This window comes from Bombyx mandarina, chromosome 10 (assembly GCF_030267445.1).
Source record: "Bombyx mandarina strain Sakado chromosome 10, ASM3026744v2".
In the NCBI taxonomy this organism is placed as follows: domain Eukaryota; kingdom Metazoa; phylum Arthropoda; class Insecta; order Lepidoptera; family Bombycidae; genus Bombyx; species Bombyx mandarina.
In genome coordinates this window covers 505,634-528,008 of record NC_143217.1, presented here as the reverse complement: position 1 = coordinate 528,008, position 22,375 = coordinate 505,634, and the positions used below count along the sequence as shown (strand labels likewise).

General features: G+C 39.4%; 1 protein-coding gene across 4 annotated transcripts in view; it reads right to left on the bottom strand.

The window, feature by feature from the left end:
* LOC114241608 (protein tiptop) overlaps positions 1-22,375 on the bottom strand; it is a 367,727-nt gene that overhangs the window by 315,366 nt on the left and 29,986 nt on the right. Inside the window, exon 1 of one of the 4 annotated variants that reach the window (XM_089730106.1) lies at positions 2,035-2,525. The exons of 1 other annotated variant lie outside the window; for it this stretch is intronic. The gene's annotated coding sequence lies outside the window, so the exon portion shown is untranslated. Of the gene's footprint in view, positions 1-1,539; positions 1,811-2,034; positions 2,526-22,375 lie in introns of those variants that run through there. 2 more of the 4 variants (XM_089730103.1, XM_089730105.1) reach the window with 2 other exon arrangements.

Sequence of the window (22,375 nt, the reverse complement as noted above, 5' to 3'; positions counted from 1 at the left end):
AATTATAAATAATAATAATAAACAATAAGTAAATAATTTCCATTTAAATGGATGCATAAAAAATCATTAAATCACACTTTTATTTTGCAACCTAATTAATCTAAAACACTAAAATTCTCCACATCAATATTAATTATACTTTCCTATTCATAACAATGGGCATATAACAAATATGTACACTACTTAATTGTGAGCACTCAAAAACACAATTTTAACAAGCTTGTAGTGTCTTACTTCCTTGTGTTCGGCCATCGATCGATATAAGACCATATTTACAAAAGATTCGGTTTTTGTATTACCTACATTTTCGCTTTGGTTTGTTTTAAATATTTACAAAACGCTAAATAAACCTACACTATGATAACAAACACGAAATCTCATCCATGACAGAAAATCTATTGATAAACAAAATGGTACTTAGTTAGATAAATAGGCAAAACAAGCTGTGTCTTTGTGTATTTATATAACTAGATAAATAGATTTAGCTTGTCCACAGGCTGAGATAAGCGTAATTTAATCAATTTTATATTTATTAAAATTTATTAAGTGACCGGTGGTAGGACCTCTTGTAAGTCCGCACGGGTAGGTATCACCACCCTGCCTAATTCTGCCGTGAAGCAGTAATGCGTTTCGGTATGAAGGGTAGAGCAACCGTTGTAATTGTACTGAGACCTTAGAACTCATATCTCAAGGTGGGTGTCGGTATCTACGTTGTAGATGTCTATGGGCTCCGGTAACCACTTAACACCAGGTGGGCTGTGAGCTAGTTCACACATCTAAGCAATAAAAAAATACTATTTACCTCGGTACACATTTAATGTTTTGAATTTGACATACTCGTAAAAGCAATTTGAAAATGTATCCACACATTAGGCAATAATTAAATCATAGCTTAAGAAATGCATGTCTCAGAAAAAAAATGTACGTAATCATTTATTTAATGGAATTATCGTTTTACTAAACAGCACTAGAATTTAGGAAACTAATTGTTACGTTCTAACAGACACTACACAATTTGAAAGAAAACTTTTATTTTTTTTGCCGATTCAAATAAAAACAGATTATTATTTTTCAAAATGTCTCCTGTATTTATTAGTGTGTCCTTCTCTATTGTCGCCCCGCCCCGTGCCTCCCCACCCCCGGCGGCATAGACCCGCTGCAGACGGGGGCCCGCGACATGAGGCCGTTCGAATGACAACTGTGTGTGCAACGCTTTACAAAAATAAAGATGGCGGGACGAAACTGAAAACCGGCACGCTCATAGCGAAAAAAGTTTTTTTGACTCGTAATATTTCATTTAATACATTAATTAGTTAGGTTATTAATTATTCAAATTTTTTATGCTGTAACGTTAATACGGGCAATGGTATCTTGGATGAAGTGTTTATTTAAATTCATTAATTTATTGCCTATCTCTCTCTAGTTCCTTGAAAACTATATCTATGTTTACTATGCGTAATTGATATGATCATTTCTTATGTTAAAGAAAAAAAAAAGAAAAAATCAACAGAACAAAGACTAATAAAATATAATGCTCACTCAGTATTCCATTCATGTTGATATGACGATAATTAGCACCTACAATGCAGCATACTTAGTATTCCTAATTTTTCGTTTGTTTGTAATAAGGATAATAATTTAATGACTTTCCGCGTAACGTCCCGCAATTACTGGTACATTCCGATAACTTCTTTTGTTTTTGCTATTTCGTACTGAATAAAGTGAATTACAGTTATCGTGTGACGTTAATACGATTTCGTGCGTAAAATGAGCACAGGACCGTCACCGGCCGCCGCCGCATCGCTACTGCCTGAAATTTACCATCCCCGAACTTTTCAGAGCACAACACGCAATGCGAAACTTAACTCAAAACATCCCGAACTCACTTCGAGTCACGGTCGAACTTCATAAAAATGATACGATTTAAGCATTATACTAATATGAATATTAAATTGTTTAAAAGTGACATAAAAATTCAGTTGACACAGCATCGGAGGCATGGTTTTGTCACGTAGCTTGATAAAATATGCTCACCGTCTTTTCCTATGAATATTCTAATACGTTGACAGACAATGTCCACCTGCCACGGGCGGCACCTGAGCAAGCAGTGGGTGCCACTCGAGCGCTTCTCGTATGGCCTTTGTTTTCTGACTTCTATTTGTTTTCTGCATACGTGAAACGAATTCTTTTACACATCAAACACAGGACTAGAAGTCGTTGAACCTTTTTCCAATCCATCAATAGGAAACTTAAACAAATCAACCGTATTTGAACAGATGGGCCGCGATGGTGTCGGACGTTTGGGCAAATAAGTCGTACGTGCGCGGGTCGTGTTCACTTCACTCATAAACTGGCACTAAGTTGACTGGACACTGAATTTTGGCACTTGTCGTGATCGTGTGCGGCCGGGAAGGGTTTCGACGCGTGTTTCGTGGTTTGTTTACGCGAGATGAAAACGCGGGGCGCAAGCGGTCGCGTTGCGGGCCGCGGCCGGAGTGACGCGCCGACTGCCGCTTGCCGACACTAGCGCCGCGCGGACCCGGCACGTACTAATGCAGTCAATCAAACGTCCCGCAACTTGATAACGAACTTTTACACGATGCAACTAAATACATCTCATAATTAGACCCGCACTTCAGGAATCTTCCTCTGACGCTGGGCTTAAACTAAAATAATACAAAATTTAAATTATTAAATTAATTAAACATTCAAATGAAAACAAAACGTATAAATCCAAAAGTGTTTTTACCGTACGTAAAGCACCCAGCTGACTGTGCTGTGAGTTGATGTTCCAGCAGATCTGATGGAAATGTTGAGGCATACGTCGTGTGTCCCAAAGAGATTGTCATGTAGTTGTCAGTTGTCAAAACATTGCAAGTGCGGCGAGGTGACCTTGCAGCCGCGCGCCGTCTCGGTCGCACGCAGGGCGGCGTCACGCGGCACGCCCCCCGCCCACACCCGCCCTCCGCCCGCGCCCTATGTACGAGCGCGCTTCGCCTTACGATTATCGTTTCTTACCTATCTCGTGTTTTGTTTGTAAATCATTTTCATTAAATTGAATGTGTATCTATATATTTTTAAATATACATTTATTATGTATGATTGAGTATTTTTTATTTTATAAACAAAACTTTTTGAAGCTTGGCCACCATTTTTTTTATAATTAAAGTCATAGAATAAATTTTAATAAAATTAATTTTCAAATATTACATTATTTTCTTTTATAATTTCAATCAGGCACGGTAAGTTCAAAATGTGTACACCGAACACACAATGATTCACCATGACAATTTGTGTTTGGAAATAATTATATGGTAATATTAATCTAGGTATCTATTATTGTGTTTGTAGAATTATCTATTTCTCTAAACGGATGTTTCTACTTTCATTATATATTTTTTATGATTGAAGGATTACTGGAAGCCTGGAGGCCTTTCCAATTTCACCAGGACAGGTGGGTAAGCAAAGGCACAGCCAGGAGAGGTGGGATTTGCTAGCAGCTGCCCGAGCGCCTCCGAAGGAGACCTAACAACTCAAGAGCAACTGCTTCGCGAATGAATCTACTACACTACCGGATCGGAATCGCGACCCACTGTGAAAATCCGGCGAGAAACTCAGCGGGCTGATGCATGGGTTAGATTGCACGTCGAACTCTTTGCCGTGTTCGACGAGTTTATTATTTCTACCAAGGCAATTGATTAATAGCTTTTATTGTAAAACTATCAAAAAAGCATAAGACTTATTTATTTTACTCGACAGGACAGCATGAGAGTAGCCGGTAGCTATCAATCGCAAGTTATCTTTTTATTTTATATTGCTTAGATGGGTGGACGAGCTCACGGCCCACCTGGTGTTAAGTGGTTACTGGAACCCATAAACATTTACAACGTAAATGCACCACCCTCCTTGAGATATGAGTTCTAAGGTCTCAGTATAGTTACAACGGCCGCCCCACCCTTCAAGCCAAAACGCATTACTGCTTCACGGCAAAAATAGACAGGGAGGTTGTACCTACCCGTGCGGACTCACAAGAGGTCCTACCACCAGTAAATCTGGAATCCTATGCGCCCTGCGCGTCTTCATCCAGCTATAAGCACCACTCTTCGATCCTGATAGCCACTGATCCTGTGCCTCAAAACTCACATCAAATCACAATACCTAAAAATAAAAACCAGACCGTTCTTTAAAAAGGAAAAACGAAACTACAGATCCGCAATAATGTCAAGCCAATAACAGTTTACAGGTCTTCAACCTTAGAGCTTTTACGACGTTCCCACAAAACCTCCGGCAGTGCAACATTTTATTAGTGAGCTTCTGATCGCTCGATGACGTGACAAAATTGTGCTTTCAGCTTAGACAGAAGCTTTTATAAACTTGCCAATAATGTGAGCCTTTATAAGTTGGTCTTTCATTAAAAAGTGAGCACTCGTGTGACGTTCAGGGAAATCTTTAAAAGTTATGAGATCAGCGTCTCGTGTCGAATCTGCAACTTCGTGCACAGAGGTAACACGAAATACTGCTGGCCTACGAAAGATAGCACAGTATTAATTTTTCGTTAAAAAAAATGGTTTATCTCATTAACTGTCAAAAATTAGTTCATTCACCCTAACGCGAGGTCAAACTCGCATACCCTCCGTAATAATAGTTCATCAACAAAATTATAATTGAACTTACTGCTTTATTAAATAATGAGAAAATTCAAAATGTAGTTATATTGCAAGCTAAAATTTCATTTCATACAATTCTTATTTTATTGTGTAGGTGTGTGGTCGAGCTCACAGCCCACCTGGTGTTAAGTGGCTAACCGAGCCCATGGACATCTACAATGTAAAAGCCGCCACCCACCTTGAGATATTAGTTCTAAACACTCAGTATAGTTACAACGGCTACCCTACCCTTCAAACCGAAACGCATTACTGCTTTACGGCAGAAATAGACCGGGTGGTGGTACCTACCCGTGCGGACTCACGCGTTGTAAAGTGGAGTTGAATGTATATAATCGCTCTGTTTATTCATGCTTGTGTCATCGTATACGTCATGTACCCGTCGTCATACAAGCACAGTTCTTATCTTTTGTTGTGTAAATCGTACGGATTTTCGAAGGATCAGTCCAGCTGTTGATTAGCTGCTTATAACGGGGCACTTATCCCTTAAATTCTCAGTCTGATTCCTTTTCTCGATTCTCTCAATTCTCCCTGATTGCTCGTGGAAGGGCGCGATTCGGTCGTATGGGTTTTAAGCAGGGCTCTATTGTCTGCCTTGAAACAAAACTTCGTACAAGGTCGGGCCGCCTAGAGGGCAAGCGCGCCGTGGGCAGAACACCAGCCAGATGGTTAGATCTAGTAAGAGAAGGACTTGGTGGTAGTCTGTACCATGCGGTCCTTGAACCAATATGATCGAACACAGTGGAGGAACGTCACATGTGGTCGCGATCCTCAGCAGCGGGGGAAAGATATAAATGAAATAGAGATGTCAAGTTCATGGGCGCCGCTGACATTCAATCTATGGTGTCGGAGATCTGTTTAGAGGAGCTCATCTTGTTTCTCTTAGCGGCCGACGTTAAAGTAAACAAAAATCCCTCAAGAACTTACTTAATTCAATGAAAAAAAATTACATTATTTACCCCGAATCTACCTGCTAGACGTCTTAAGCGTAAAGAAGGATATTTATGCTCCCCCCCGCTCCGGCGCACTCCCGTCTAAATTTATCCGCTTATTACGATCGTAAATTTAAATACGTATTATAAGGGTATTTTTCAAATCCGCGTCGCTCTGTTATAACGATTCTATTCGATGAGCTATTTCTGGGATTTGTTTGTGTCGATCATTGTTAGTGCGGTTGAGACCGGGTAATCCACCTGTGGTATTTCCTTTTGAGTAAACGGCCTTGTATCGTGGACCTCAGACGCACAGGCGCGAACAAATCTATGGGAGTGAATTGTGGAACCTAGGGGCTACAAAGCACCAAAATATTATCATCAAAAGCTCAGCATGACAGCAGATTTAGTTGCTTTGCCCCACCAGACCTAAACATTCACTGGAAAGCTTCTTTAGCGGTCGATTACCGAAAGGATAATATACGAGTATGTAATATATATCTATTATATATCTAATATTAGACAATGAAGCATATGTTTTTTGTCTGAGGCAATCCACCTTGAGGCTGTGATGCCTATTTTATTCAAAGGCAAATACTATCGATTTGGACTCTATTGTTTCGCTAAATATTAATTGCATTAAAGTTGATGGCTCTTTAAGCTTCAAGCACTACCTTATGTTATTATAGGCCTAGTTTCAATCAATGTTAACATCAAAATACCTACACAAAATAACAATACACTAGTTTTATTGGAACTTAACAAGATCAAGTTAAAGCTACACGAGTCGCAGCCGCACGATTTATTATTATTTAAGAATCCGCAACTCTCGACACAATCCATCAACGATCACTCACGATCAACACATCACAAATTTTAATCAGCATTATCTAAAACGAGCGTGCACCTTAACTGATTGGAATACGACACAATATACCGTATCACCCAAATCTGAAATGCATCATAAGCTAAAAACTTAACAAAATTTTCTGATGCGCTGATTTCGCATATATTTAGGTCTTAACACAATGCTATAAAGTCGATTTTTTTCTCGAAAAAAACTTTTTAAGTGATTCGTTCTCATAATAATTCATCTGTAATTTGAGGTCATAAAAATGGGTAATTTTCGCAAAACGTAAAAGGGATATGTCATCATCATATGATTTCTCTTTATGATCGTAAATTATATGGTGGAATTAAAGGATTGCAGAGCGCACAAGAACCTATTATATTGCAGTCGACGAGAGATCAAATAATTACTTCGGAAAGCGGATGGACATCTGCTCTCAAGTAGATAGGCTGTATTGGATGTTTGTAATGACGGCGCAAAGGCAGATATGTATATTTTTTTGGGCATGGTTAGAGCCTCATGCATGAGGTCGCCCCGCCTAGAGGGCGCGCAGTGTATGTAGGTCTTGACGGTCCGCAGATGTTGTGAACTCCCCTTGCACTCTCACACCCAACGTGCGATCTCCGGAGTGGGGTGATTCCTGCGGTTAACCAAAAACCAGACTAGCGCCGCCAACCCGAAGACGCCCGACGGGTCGTCGATGACCAATGACCCCGGTCTCTGTGGAGGTCATGGTACACAGCCGAGGCCTTTTTTCCTAAAATCGTTGTAGGTACAACATCTCAAAATGTTAGTTAACCCACTGAGTTTCCCGCCGGATCTTCTCATTCTGATCCGGTGATAGATTTTTTACTTTTTTTTATTGCTTAGATGGGTGGACGAGCTCACAGCCCATCTGATGTTAAGTAGTTACTGGAGCCCATAAACATCTAAAATGTAAATGCGCCACCCACCTTGAGATATAAGTTTTAAGGTCTCAAGTATAGTTACAAAGGCTGCCCCACCCTTCAAACTGAAATGCATTACTGCTTCACGGCAGAAATAGTCGGAGTGGTGGTACCTACTCGTGCGGACTCACAAGAGGTCCTACCACCAGTAAAAAGGGTCGGATAAGTAATTAGCAGCGGCCACGATAAGATAAAAGAAAAGATTTGAATGAATCTTCCAAAACTGCTGTATATGGAATAAAAAAAATTACAAAAAACAATTACATAAGTCGCTTTCGGAAGATAATGTGACCATATTACTTATTACTATTATTACTTCGACGGTGATGGGATTTAATAATATTCATCGTTCTTGAAGTCGTCGTGGCCTAAGGGATAAGACGTCCGGTGCATTCGTGTTGAGCGATGCGCCGGTGTTCGAATCTCAGGCGGGTACCAATTTTTCTAATGAAATATGTACTCGGCAAATGTTCACGATTGACTTCCACGGTGAAGGAATAACATCGTGTAATAAAATTGAAACCCGCAAAATTATAATTTGCGTAATACTGGTGGTAGGACCTCTTGTGAGTCGGCACGGGTAGGTACCACCGCCCTGCCTATTTCTGCCGTGAAGCAGTAATGCGTTTCGGTTTGAAGGGTGGGGCAGCCGTTGTAACTATACTGAGACCTTACAACTTATATCTCAAGGTGGGTGGCGCATTTACGTTGTAGATGTCTATGGGCTCCAGTAACCACTTAACAACAGGTGGGCTGTGAGCTCGTACACCCATCTAAGCAATAAAAAAAAAAAAAAAATCATCTGTATATTTAATAATTCTGTTTTTTTGTACCATATGTTCCATGGAGAGTACTCTGAGGAATTGTTTGAGATGATTCCATCATCTTACTTTTACCGTCGCAAGGCCAACCATCAGAGTAGAGTTTATCCATATTATCTGGAACCGTTCCATTCATCCACAGTGCGTATCCAGAGATTTTTTCTGCCACGTACATACCATCCAGCTCTGAAATGAACTCCCCTTCACGTTTTCCTAGCTCCATGATATGTCTTTCTCCAAACGAGATTTGTGGAGAGTAACCACTCACTATCGCGTGGGCCATATGCTCGTACGCTTAGAAGGGCAATGAACAAAAAAAAATACCAACGGGAAATTTCACAAGATATAAAACCTGTATGATCGTTAGGGCGTTACATTTGGGAGAGTACACTCTGGTTTTTAGAAATACATTAGTGAAAACCGTGATTTTGTTTTCATTATATACAAACTTCATTTCGCCTTAAACCAACACCAAAAGATCTAATCGAACATAAACATTTGCAATTCAAAAAAACCATCGCTTCCCAAACTTCTCAAGTAAAGCACCGCAGTCGCACTCGCTTGTCCCCCGTTTCCTCTCGCCCCTATAAATAATAAATAAAACGTTTGTACACGGCCGAGCTGTCAGATTGCCTCAACTTCCCCATAAAAGGAAGCGATGTCGGAAGGGTGACCGCAAAGTTGCATGCAACCCGGTTTTAATTACCCCAGCTCACCCCCGCCCCTCGACTGTAATGTAAAATATAATAAATACACTCCAGACACGCACTCGTGCAGCGAACGTTCGTAAATGATCGTTTAGTTGAGTGATGCTCAAAGTTACGTTGAATATGGTCATAATGATTAATTATAATTTAAAAGAAACGCAGAAGTTTTTCATACAAAAGGTAGTAAGTAGTACGCTAGTGCTGCTTGCGACAACCTGTAAGTTTTCTACGATTGATTTTTTTATAAATAAATAATAAGTGTTTTATATATTGTTTCTTCTATAGTGCTAAAATCTTGGAATCTTGTGTCGTTTTGGCAAATCAACGCAAAACTATTTTGTCTATGTAACAAGAGTAATGTAGTTTATAAAAACGTAGGCAGCGGCTTGGCTCTGCCCCTGGGTTTGCTGACGTCCATGAACCATTAACCACTCACCATCAGGTGGGTCATATGCTCGTCTGCCTACGGGGCAATAAAAAAGAAAATTATAACAACAACCATTTCTAAACAATGTGTAAGGCACTTTGAAAGCCATCATTTATATTCAATAGTTCTATTCATTTTATTTTCATACCGTGTAGTTAAATGCGTAGAACACCATCTATCTATCAGAAAGTAAAAATAATATCGAAAACCTTGCAAACAAGAGCTAATTAAAATTTTAAACCCATACAATTACTGATAAACGCAATTACTGTATTAACGACGAAAAAAAAAACCGAAACAAACATAATTATTTGAAATACAACATATTCAAACGACAAAAACAATTAAACTGCTCGTATTTTATTTAAATTATTATCGAAGCATCACGTATTTATGATTCTCAGCATTATATTACATTATTGGCGCTATACTAGCAATGATAGTCGGTCGAGACTCCGCCTTGGCGTGAAGAAAGTAGCCCCCGCATCGCATAAAACAGCTGGGTATTATTGTGTTTAAAAATTTTAATGGACTTCAGTATAGATTTACTATAGAATTCCTCTTAATTAGGGGATACAATTTGAATAAATTACAATAAACAAAGCACAAGAAAGTCATTAATTAATGATTTTAGTGGTTTTCCGTGATACTGTAAGATAAACAATAGGATTTCTTTTCGTTTTTTTTTTTGTGCCGGAACATTAAGCAGAGTCTTGAGAAATACCGTGTCACGTTTCGTGCGGTTAAAAGTATTTTAATATGTACAAAATAGCCGTTGTATTCAAATTAGGAAGATCTTTTGTGTAATCTACAGACCGGTGGCTGTGATCATATCGCATATTTACACATGTTATAGCCACGATAAAAATAGTAAATTAAATTTTAATACCTATACGGAATCCAATTAACTGTTTATATCTAAAATAATATTAAAATTAAAAAGAAAAGTTGCTACAAACCTATTTAAAATATTTGTATTTTAAGAACTAAAAAGTACGCGCTTAAATAACAAACCGAACTAATAATTAATTTCATTTTATCCTGTTGATACTGATCACGTAGAGTCTGGTAGAGTGAGGTAATAAAAATATTTTTTTGTCAATGGTCCTTGATGTGTGTGCAAATTTTCAATTTAATCAATAAATGAAGTTGAAAGATTCCGTCACATAAAATGTAAGTTCATACATATTTACATACATAAATACTTACATATACAAGCGTGTAGTACAATCGTGTTAAAAAGCTGTTACGCCCGTTTTGAGACAACCATTTTACCAACACCAAGGGAACCTCAGATTTATATTTCGACTCTAGTCACCATTTAATATCAGTGAGCACGTCTACCCAGATTGGGTAGTAACAAAAATAAGAATATCTATAATTCAATATTTTAAATAATCTATTAAGTTTGAGAACATCCAGAAGTCGAATTATGATAGACGAGGTAGAGTGTTGAGTGTACACTGCATCTTGTACATACATTACAAGTTAATTACATGCTAATGAAGAATTTTACTGCCTGTAGCCGTTCGCATTCTCGACGAGATAAAATTATTATTTGTTCCTTTTCTATCTATAATTACTTTCTGCCCAGTTCCAAATTTTCATAATGCGTCTTGTTAGCCGAAATTACTTTCTGTAATATGCACATATTATAATGCATATACATATGTCTTTTTTATTGCTTAGATGGGTGGACGAGCTCACAACCCACCTGGTGTTAAGTGGTTACTGGAGCCCATAGGCATCTACATTATAAATGCGCCACCCACCTTGAGATATAAGTTCTCAGGTCTCAGTATAGTTACAACGGCTGCCCCACCCTTCAAACCGAAACGCATTACTGCTTCACGGCAGAAATAGGCAGGGCGGTGGTACCTACCCATGCGGACTCACAAGAGGTCCTACGACCAGTAATTACGCAAATTATAATTTTGCAGGTTTAATTTTTATTACACGATGTTATTCCTTCACCGTGAAAGTCAATCGTGAACATTTGTTAAGTACGTATTTCATTAGAAAAATTGGTACTTGCCAGCGGGATTCGATCACCGGTGCATCGCTAGATATGAATGCACCGGACGTCTTATCCTTTGGGCCACGACGACTGTAAAAATTTACGAAATTTACGGTAGAACGATTTTTTTAAAGGAAATACCCCAAGTTTACGATTGACTATAACGGTGAAGAAACATCGTGTAATAAGAACCAAATCTGCACAATTAATATATTTGCGTAATTAAAGAAATAGCCACTGTCCTACATATTATTAAACGAACTATTCTCGTGTTCCTGCTTGAAGAGTGGTATAGCAACTGCTTAACAATACAATTGAGACTTCGATCTGAGGTGGCTGACTGTGTTCACGTTCCGTCCAAGGCTTCCGGTAATCATTTAAAACCCGTTAGACCGTGAGCTCGTTCATTCATCTAGGGTTAAGACGCTTTTTTTGTTTTTTTTCCGGGCCGGGGCCCGAACCTCCTACTAGGTGCCCGCGCCTAGGGGGCATGCGGGCTATGTGGGATTCGACGATCTGTGGGCCCTAAAATTCCTTGGGCCCGCGGTCTGCTCCCAACACCTTGCAGGGTTAAGACGCTACCATAACCCAAAAGCATACATAGTGGCATGTTGTGACAAAAGATCTACTCTTCTATGCTACTCTAAAATCAGAATGCAAGATCCTTACTGCAAGAGCGGAGCGGATTCAAAGTACGCTGTACATTGCACTTTAAGAGCCCACTGTATGCAGTAAACCAAAGTTAAAATCTGCTAAAACATCAACAGGAATTAAGATAAACACCCTTCGAGACTGATAATTGGACGCTTTCAATCTAATCCTAGCGTCTAATGGAAGTCATAAGTTGATTCGAGTTAGCACCTAAGCTTTGCTTCGCCCTTTATCGGTACCGGTGCAATAATGTAGATAATGTCTTAAACCTTGGAGTGCTTTACTGTATGGTTGTAGTCGGTATCGACCGAGTTACGATTAATCTGTTTTTATGTAAACCCGCCATCTTTGTTTCGCTTCTTGACGCTTGGTGCTTTAGATAAGCGAGGGCGGTTAGTGATTTTTTTTCCCTACTTATTCTAGTAACCTCGAGGGGTTATTTTAGATTCACCGAGCTAGTAGGTGAGCGCACGGGGCTCAAACCGGGTGTGTTGCTAACACTAGCCCTAGTAAGAGCAGTGCTTCGCAGAATCTACCATCGGATCGGAAACGCGACCTAATGAGAAGATCCGGCGAGAAACTCGGTGGCCTGTGCCTATGGATTAATTCACTCGTAGAGCCCTTCGTCGCAAGTGACGGCTTCAGCGAGGACGGTGACTGGTGCTTGTGGTACCTAAAAGCACCGTTAATGGATCGGGAGAATCTGTAATGACGCGTTTAGGGCGACGTCGACTGTTTACCATTCGGTCCACCGGATCGGGTATATAATTACTGGCGGCCACGACAAGAGGGTTTTCATGTCGTACCGCCTTCTCAAAGTGAGCAGTTAGTGATGTCTTTGCTTGCAAGCACGTGAAGTTACGAGTATCACAAGTGAATTTACCATGCCATGTAAATACATATTTTGAATCGGCCGTGAGTGGACTGAACATTTGTTGTATTTCTTCTGGAAGCTACCTTCTGAGCATATATTTAAATATATATTTAGAAAGTTAGTTTGTTTGGTTTTTTGTTACTCTATTACACAAAAATTGATAAACGTATTTGGATACAGCTATGTACAAAGATATTTGATTAACTTGGAAGTTTATATGGACTAGAGAGTGACAAAAATTAAAACATGTTTCACTTTATCCGAATTAGAGTTCCCTCGTAAGTCATAGGAGTAAGTGGTCTAGTGAACAAAAATATATTTATTTTATTTTTTATTGCTTAGATGGGTGGTCGAGCTCACAGCTGTTAAGTGCTGCTAAGTGCTGTTAAGTGATTACCGGAGCCCATAGACATCTCCAACGTAAATGCCACCACCCACCTTGAGATAGTTTTAAGCTCTTAGTATAGTTACAACGGCTGCCCCACTCTTCAAACCGAAACACATTACTGCTTCACGGCTGAGATAGGCAGGGTGGTGGTACCTACCCGTGGGGACTCACAAGACATCCTACCACCAGTAAGTAAATATGCATCTGGTGGCTAGTGGATTTTAATTTCCTTTGACTTCATACAAAGTATGATAGTTAACACAAAAAATCAATTCGCTATTTCTTATAAAATAACACACACATTGCTAATCACACAACAGGACGTACCAATGATTTTACGAGTTGGATTTTACGAACTTATGCTAACATTTTATAAAAGTCATTAATAAATTAACGTGAATTAACCAATGCGGAATACGCGTCCAAGAACGTAATGTAAAAACTATAAATATTCGTGATACATGCACGGTAGGCGGTAAGCGATCATTAAAATAATTTAATCGATTGGTTTTTTAACTGTGTTCATCGATTTGAATAGTTCGGACGCCATTATTCGGTTTTAATACTATTTTACGATTTTAATACTACTATTTAAATACATTTTAGGGTAATGGTTTTTAGTAGGCCAGTTAGTATCGATTTGCCTTAGTGGATAATTGAGAAAACGATTTAAGGCGTAATCTCGTGGCTTTGTCAACAAATATCGCAGGCAGATACATTTTTTTTAGGAAACATGTGTTCAGGAATGACTTCCACGCTGAAGCAATAGCACTCTCAATAATTTAATTTTTTTTGTAATTAATGTTTGTAGAGAACTCTATGCGCCCGTAAGAATACGTACCAACAGCATCCTGGCTATATACTCTGGCGCAAACTGCATTCTGGTTCGGAGTGCGAGAGAGTATCATGGCTTTGATATTTTGCTCTCCATATCTCAAAGTGGCTAGGTCTAGGTCTAGCAGCTATGTCTCAAATCTACATCTAGGTCTATAGAGCCCTCTGTAACCGACTATAGTTCTTGATTTTATCTAATTATCTAAATTGGCTAATCAAATAATTTACAAGCTTTGTCATCAACAGCGATTAAAGGTGCAAGACTAGGTCGCACTCGTGTGTTATTTTATTTTTATCAGCTCTCAGTACGTTTCGACTTTCAAAGTAAATGAAAACGGACCGATGAAGACGAACTGAACTTTTAATCCATTCTGAACCCTAAAAAAATTTACATAAAGATTATTTCCAAAAGACAACATAAAATTTTCTGTTTATAAAGGAAAGATATTCCTAAGCCGTTTACTTATTCAAAATATCGTACGTTATACGAATCTGCATATCGCTGTAAAATACAAGACGGATGTGTGTCTCGTACGAGTAAATATCACTCGTTATTGGAAGGATGCAAACCTATAAATACATTCTTGGCCCGGCGATAAACAGAAAATGTTTTGCTACACTTTCGGACACTAAATTCGGTTAATTTCTTTGAATTACAATTGAGTAGCGTGTTCTGGACTAACACTCTGTCGCGAAGCAGTCGTGCATTTTAGTTTGAAAGATGGCCATTATTACCAGTGTCATTACGATCTTGTTTCTCAAGGCGGGTGGCAGTTTGAGCTATATGAGCTACGGTAGCGAACACGAAGTAGCCACTGAGATAATCTGTTAGCTAACAACAAAAATAATACGAGTAAATGAGCGTTAATAAAACACTATTTTTAACCCAGTTACGTACGTAGGTTTGGTCCGTAAGTTCAAAGTCGCTCAGCGTGCTGTGGAAAGGTGTATGCTCGGAGATTTGATGGATCGAGTCAGAAATGAGAAAATTCGTCAAAGAGCCAAAGTAACCGACATAGCCCTAAAGATTAGCAAGCTGAAATGGCAATGGGCCGGACATACGGGTCGCCGAACTGATGGCCGTTGGAGCAGAAGTGTTCTGGACTGGAGACCACGGATCGGTAAGCGCAGCCTTGGGCGTCCCCTTGCCTGTTGGACCGATGACTTGCGGCGATATGCTGGGAGAGATTGGATGCGGAAGGCGGAGGACCGTTTATTGTGGCGGACTATGGGAGAGGCCTACATCCAGCAGTGAAGAGATACAGGCTGAGGATGATGATGATGATACGCTCGTTGCTGCCGTGGAAATTTTGAGAAAGACTTTATTAAACTTTAAGTCAAAACAATAATAAAAGCACAATAAAATTTAAAAGTAATCGTTAAAAAGTATTGTGTAGCCTTAATGCATAAAACATTTAAAAAAATTTTATTGCCCTTGTAGGCAGACGAACATACGGCTCACCTGATGGTGAGTGATTACCGTGGCCCATGGACTTCAGTAATGCCAGGGGCAGAGCCAAGTCGCAGTCGCTACCGATTTTAAACATTTATCTGGATTCTTTATGACTACATACTACATTCTATAGTCTCGTCGTTTAGTCGTTATTGCCATGCTAGAGTCACGTACACATAGGCCCAACCACCAACCAGCTCGAGAGTGACGGATTTGTGCTAAAAAGAAAAGAGCACTCGCCTCTAACTAGCTTTGTTAATTGTCTCACGATAATTGTAGCAATCACACCGCTTGGTAGTTAGTGCCTATGGTTTTTTAGAGATTAACAGAAACGATGAGAGATGGTCTGCCCAGTCCGTGAACATGAACCTTATCAATCGCCATCGAGTATTGTGTTAATTCAGTAGAATATAACAAATAAAATATATTATATTAAAAAAATATTCGCCCAGTTTTTTTTTTTAATCTTATCTAAAAATCTCCTGAAACTAACCCAATACATTTCCATACCAAAAAAACCTTTCAGCGAACAATTTGATGAGAACCAACAATTCTTCCCACACCCTTCTGCGAGAGAGCATTGAGCTATTTACTTCGATGAAAAAGAAAAAAAATTAAACAGCGCCCCCAATTCTTCGGTCCCGCACTGTATTCCAGACAGGGCTCACTCAATATCGGATATTGTTCTTGCAAATGATTATTTACGTCATCGTTCCAGTACAACGCACTACGGAGGCGGCCGCCATTGTTTTCGGGTGTTGGACGCTTTTCTCTCGGATATTTTCTGCACGTCTTCCTCTTGGAAATATTATTTTGTATCAGTTACTGTTTTTTACTAACATAGATAGGCCTAGGGACTAATGCCGACTGCTTTTAAGCTGCGCTCTGTGGACGTCATGATCTGATCATCTTTGTCTAGTTTGAAACATAACTTGGAGGTCTCATAGACGAGGGCGGCACTGAAAATTTCGGGAATTAACGAAGTGACACAACATTACTATTTAAAAATGTATTTATTGCTTTTCGAAGTATTCTCCGCGAAATTTGACACATTTTTCCATACGATGACACCAATCATTGAAGCAACCATTCCATTCGGAAGTTGGGGTCTCCAAAATGGCCGTTTTGTAGGCGTCCACAGCTTCTTCAGGTGATGAAAATCTCTGTCCACGCAATTTATTCTTTATTTTAGGGAAAGTATAGAAATCATTAGGGCTTAGGTCGGGGCTGTACGGCGGATGGTCTAATAATTCTATGTTTTCTTGCTCTAAAAACTCTTTTGTTCTGTGCGCGGTGTGAGAACTCGCATTGTCGTAATGGAGGATGATGCGGCGGTTGCAGTTCTCTTTACGGAGTTCAGAAACGACCTGTGGCAAACAAATGCTAGCATACCATTCTGCATTAACCGTTCTTTGTCCCTCAAGAGGAATAGTCGTAACATGGCCGGTTTTGGAGACAAACGTGGCCACCATTTTTTTTTGCAACACTCCGTGAACGAACAATTTTTGTTGGCTTTAACTCATTTTCGAACACCCAAACTCGTGACTGGTTTTGACGTGAATACGTCTTTAAAATTACTTCCATAGGGACGCAATCCAAAAAAACGAATGATAACAAAATCGGAGGATACAGATTAGTATTGTAGCTACATATCTATCTCCATCCAAATTTCAGTTACACCACTGGATAGCTAAAGAATCAAAGAATTTATTACGCTAAGTAAGGACTGTAACACATCGCGCGCGGGGGAGGGGGCAGCCCCGCCATTTTGAAGGTCATTTTGCTGCATATCGAGATTTCCATTTGGTATAACTTTCGACTCGGTGAAGCTATGACGTTCATTCAAGTTTCAATCGTCAACTCTCGTCAAAATCTATCGATTATATATATAACATTAGTGTAAAATTGTAACTGTGAATATAATAAGGTGTTAAAATAAAATAAATATATCAAAAAATATATAATGTCGGCCTATACGCGTCGAAAAGCCAAATCGAAATACAGAGATCGTATACGGTTGGAAAGGGCATCTCAATAGCAATCGAATGGTACCAATAAAACACCATATGATCGAGTCAAGCAGTGCCGGCAACGTAAAGTAATGAATGCGGCCGAGCGGATCAACGACGGTGCCAGTACATCTGCAGCTGGGACGGTTGAAATTACGAAAAAGTTGCCATCATAAACAAAACATGTATACCCGGAGGACTTCTTATGATTATGACATACATAAATAATAATATTTTATATAGAAACTATTACCCGTTACGAGACGTATTCACGTACAACAAACGGCCGTGTCCATAACACATCCACACCCCTTTTTTTTTTGTTTCGGGTTCGTACGCGTATATCCAGGATTCGTCACCTGATACAATGTTGTATACAGCATTTGAGGATCCTGCGTGGAATCTTTCGAGAGTTCTGACGCACCAAGTAACGCGAGCCGCTTTTTGCTCTTCGCAGAGCGAATGCGTTATCCATCGGGAAAACAACTTTTTTACACCTAATTGTTCATGCAAGATTATTTGTATTTGACTCATGCCAATGTCTAAAGTTGCCTGAATTTCGCGGTATGTCACATGTCGATCTTCCTCAATCAGCTTACGCACAGCATCAACGTTTTCTTGGGTGACTGCAGTTTTTGGACGACCTTGACGGGGATCATCACTAAGCTTGACACGTCCACGTTGAAACTCAGCAAACCAGCGATAAATTGTGGTTTTGGATGGGGCTTCATCACCAAATGCAGAAATCATCCGGTCAACACACTGTTTTTGTGTTAAACCACTTCGAAAGTCATAATAAATCATCGCTCTTGAATTTTCTCGAGTCAATTCCATTTTCTCAACGACTAAACAAGTTTGACAAAATCTCGTGACAAGACCGAGAATCTTTTTTTAAAGAAATAAATGGTATTCGATTTTTAAAACCAAGGAGTTTTCAATTAAAAAGATTTTAATATGACAGGAACACTGGAAATATTCCATTCCCGATACTTTTAGTACAGCCTAGTAGAACTGACAACACACTTATCCCAATACTCGGGGCTAAAATTCGAATGAGAGTTAAGTAGGAGAATATACATACTTAAGATACTAGAACCTCACTTGAGTGGGTGAGTAGTACAAAATATTACTACCAGTTACTGGAGTCCATAGTCATCAAAATCTGTATGTACAAGTCACAATAGTACTTATAATACCCCAGAGACCGGAAAACATAAATGCTACATAGTAGATATAGACTGTAGTGCAAGTATATAATACATCTATAGTGATATATTTTACATCCGCAATGTAATTAAAATAAGAACCCGATGCGGAAGGTCAACGTTCTCGTGCGACTCTGGAAGACTGCGTTTGCTGTAGATTGCTCTTTCCCTTAATATAATATAAGATTATGTTTTTTTGGCATAGATCGGTGAACAAACCAATCCAGCTACCGGAAACCATTACCAAAACCAAACCGGCATTACGTGCAAATACCGACGGTAGGCAGCGGCTTGGCTCTGCCCCTGGCATTGCTGACGTCCATGAGCGACGGTAGCCACTCATCATCAGGTGGGCCGTATACTCGTCTGCCTATAAGGCAATAAAAAAAAAGAAAAAAAAAGATAAGAGGTCTAAGCCTCAATTGCGGAGTACAAGTAGTCCAAACCGTGAAACTAGAATGCGTGATTGGTTTACAGCAGAAATTTATTACTGTTTTATTACTAGTGGTAGGACATCTTGTGAGTCCGCACGGGTAGGTACCACCACCCCGCTTATTTCTGCCGTGAAACAGTAATGTGTTTCGGTTTGAAGGGTGGGGTAGCCGTTGTAACTATACTGAGACCTTAGAACTTATATCTCAAGGTGGGTGGCGCATTTACATTGTAGATGTCTATGGGCTCCAGTAACCACTTAACACCAGGTGGGCTGTAAACTCGTCTACCCATCTAAGCAATAAATAAATAAAAATGTAACGTAGTGGTACTTACCGGTTTGAGCTTATGATGTGCACTACCATTTGCGAAAGCGCACTACGACCAGTAGGCTTATGATTAGCGTAGCAAAGCAATATTGTATTCCGCTCATGATGAAATATACATATTCACTTTTCATTTTTAAAAACGATTACTTTTTAGTTTACATAGTAATGCATTTCTTAAAAAACCTAAGGTCATTAAGAAGAAATTCCTTGCCTAAGCAAATGCAATATCTTAAGAAGTTTATCAGCGGAGTGAGTCCGTTACGCGACCGGTCAAACGATCGAATTATCATCAATCGAGACGCTAACAGACTATTAATTACAACGCGAAGACACATGCCACAGATGCACACAAAGTTAGGAGTTTGGATGCGGTATCGTGGAGTATGAATCATTAGCCCTCACCTCATTGGAAATACTGGAAAGCTATACTTTACTTATAAAGTCCCGTTCATAGAAAATTAAAATTTAATGAGTTCACTGTGAATTGGTGTATCGGAGATGCAGAATTAATGGAATATTAATTAACATTGAGCAAGTTTGCTCGCGGTCACCGTTCAAGATATTAATTATTAAAATAACTGTTAAGTAGGGTAATCCCTAAATAGCTGGTTCAATATACCACAAATGTATTTTGTATGTTATGTATTGTATGTTGACGTTTACTTAAATTTTTTTTAGGTATTCTACATTAAAATCCAGATTCAGTTAAATAATGACGTAACTTTGATGTCTTCTTTCAAGATGAGCTACTATATCTATAATAAATACCACATCCAAAGTAATTTCTACATAAGTATGCCGATGCCAAGCTGACGAGCTGCTTGGATGATCCGGGTGTACAAATACGCGCTTCCGTAATGTGTCTCATTAGTGAATAGCTACGTGTGTGGTCGCATACTCACCGACCTTTTGTGATGTATATATATACTATAGCTGAAGGAAAATGCTTTTTTTATGATTGAGGGTTTACTGGTGGCTCGGAGGCCTTTCCAGTTTCACAAGGACAGATGGGCGAGCAAGGGCTCAGCAAGGAGGTGCGGGATTTGCTAACAGCTACCCGAGTGCCTCCAAAGGAGACCTAACAACTCAACAATAGCTGCTTCGCAAATGAATCTGCTACCGGATCGGAATCGCGACCCGCTGAGAAGATCCGGCGAGAATGGAAAATGTTTCAGCAAGTGTATGTCATAACTAAGTCTGTGGATAAGCATGAAAAACAATATTAAACACACATTTGTGGTGATTGGGCGTTTTGATATCCTGCCTATTTCAGCCATAAGTTTTTATTCGTTTTAGGTTAAAAAGTTGGCAACAGACTTGAGCTCCTGGCCCGGAATAGTTATCAAACTCCATGGACAGCCAAACGTGATTTCCGCTGCCTTCTTCACGATTTGAAGTCGAAGTCTTAATTGCATCGAATAAAAACTGCCCTACGGCTCTGACCCTATGGCCAGTTAGACTCAGTGTTCGCTCTGCCCCAGTAAACACGATAAGTATTATGAAGTCCTTACGAGATTAAGCCGCGAGATGTTTTTTAATCATGAAGTTAATACAACCAAATTTGATTTAAAAAAAAAAGTAGCTATTCTTCAGACAGCGCCATCGGAGTCGATACGTCGCGGCGTCGGTAGCGATCGGGTCTGACCTACATCTCGGTTTAAACAGTGCAACTTGTTACATTACCCGAGTATCGGAAAACAATACGAGAAGCGCCGTATCTTTAGTTATTGCCGCCCGGAGCACAGACAGCGGATGACGGTACGGTGACTTGAACAAAATATATATTTATTACCAATTTTTCTATACATAACTATAAATTTAACTATCGCAAATATTAACATTGTTACTGACGCTTAATACTCTTTCTAGCTCTATCAATACAGATAATTACACTAATTGCTTTCTAGTAATCCTAAAAACGTTTAGTGGGTTCGTCTAGCCCTACAGTATTTGATATAAAAACATAGCCCTATTTCAAAGTCAAGTTGTATATGAATCATAATGGATACAGCTGGCCAAAAGCGCATCTGATTTCAGATACAGCATGTAAGAGTCAAGGTTAATAGTCCAATCGTCAAATGCAAAAGTTGTCATATTATATTTCTTATACTACGGACGACGCTATTCGTCTGAAGGGAAGTACTATTTCCGCGAGATTTACCGTCAGAGTTCGGAACAATCGTGCACGCTCGGACCGGTCCCTCTGGCCTGACAATTATATCACTCATCTTAGTCGCAGCTGTTGTAATTCTTTGATAAGGAAGCTTAGAAATGAAAATTCGGTAGTACTTTCATTGTTTAGCCTGTATTTGAGCTGACTTGACACCGCATCGATCTACTTTGGTCTCTTGTATCTTGAACCTAAGAAATAAATATTCCAATGAACATGAACAAAGAAAATAAGACCAATAAAATTATAACTTCGGATTTTCGAACTACAGTCTGTTTTTTTATTGCTTAGATCAATGGAAGAGCTCACGGCCGACCTGATCACCGGAGCTCATAGATATCAACAATGTATAAGCTGCCACCCACTTTGGCACTTAAGTTTTAAGTCTCAGTTTTAAAGTACAACGGTTACCCCACCCTTCAAACCGAAACGCATTACGTTTTTTTTATTGCCTTTATATGCAGACGAGCATACAGCCCACCTGATAGTAAGTGGTTACCGTCAGTCATGGACGTCAGCAATGCCAGGGGCACAGCCAAGTCGCTGCCTACCATTGAATACTCTCATTGAAGATACATACATTTGAAGAAGGGTATCCCATACCTACCCATGCTTACTAGTAATTAATTACTCAAATTATATTTTTTACCGGTTAAACATATTTC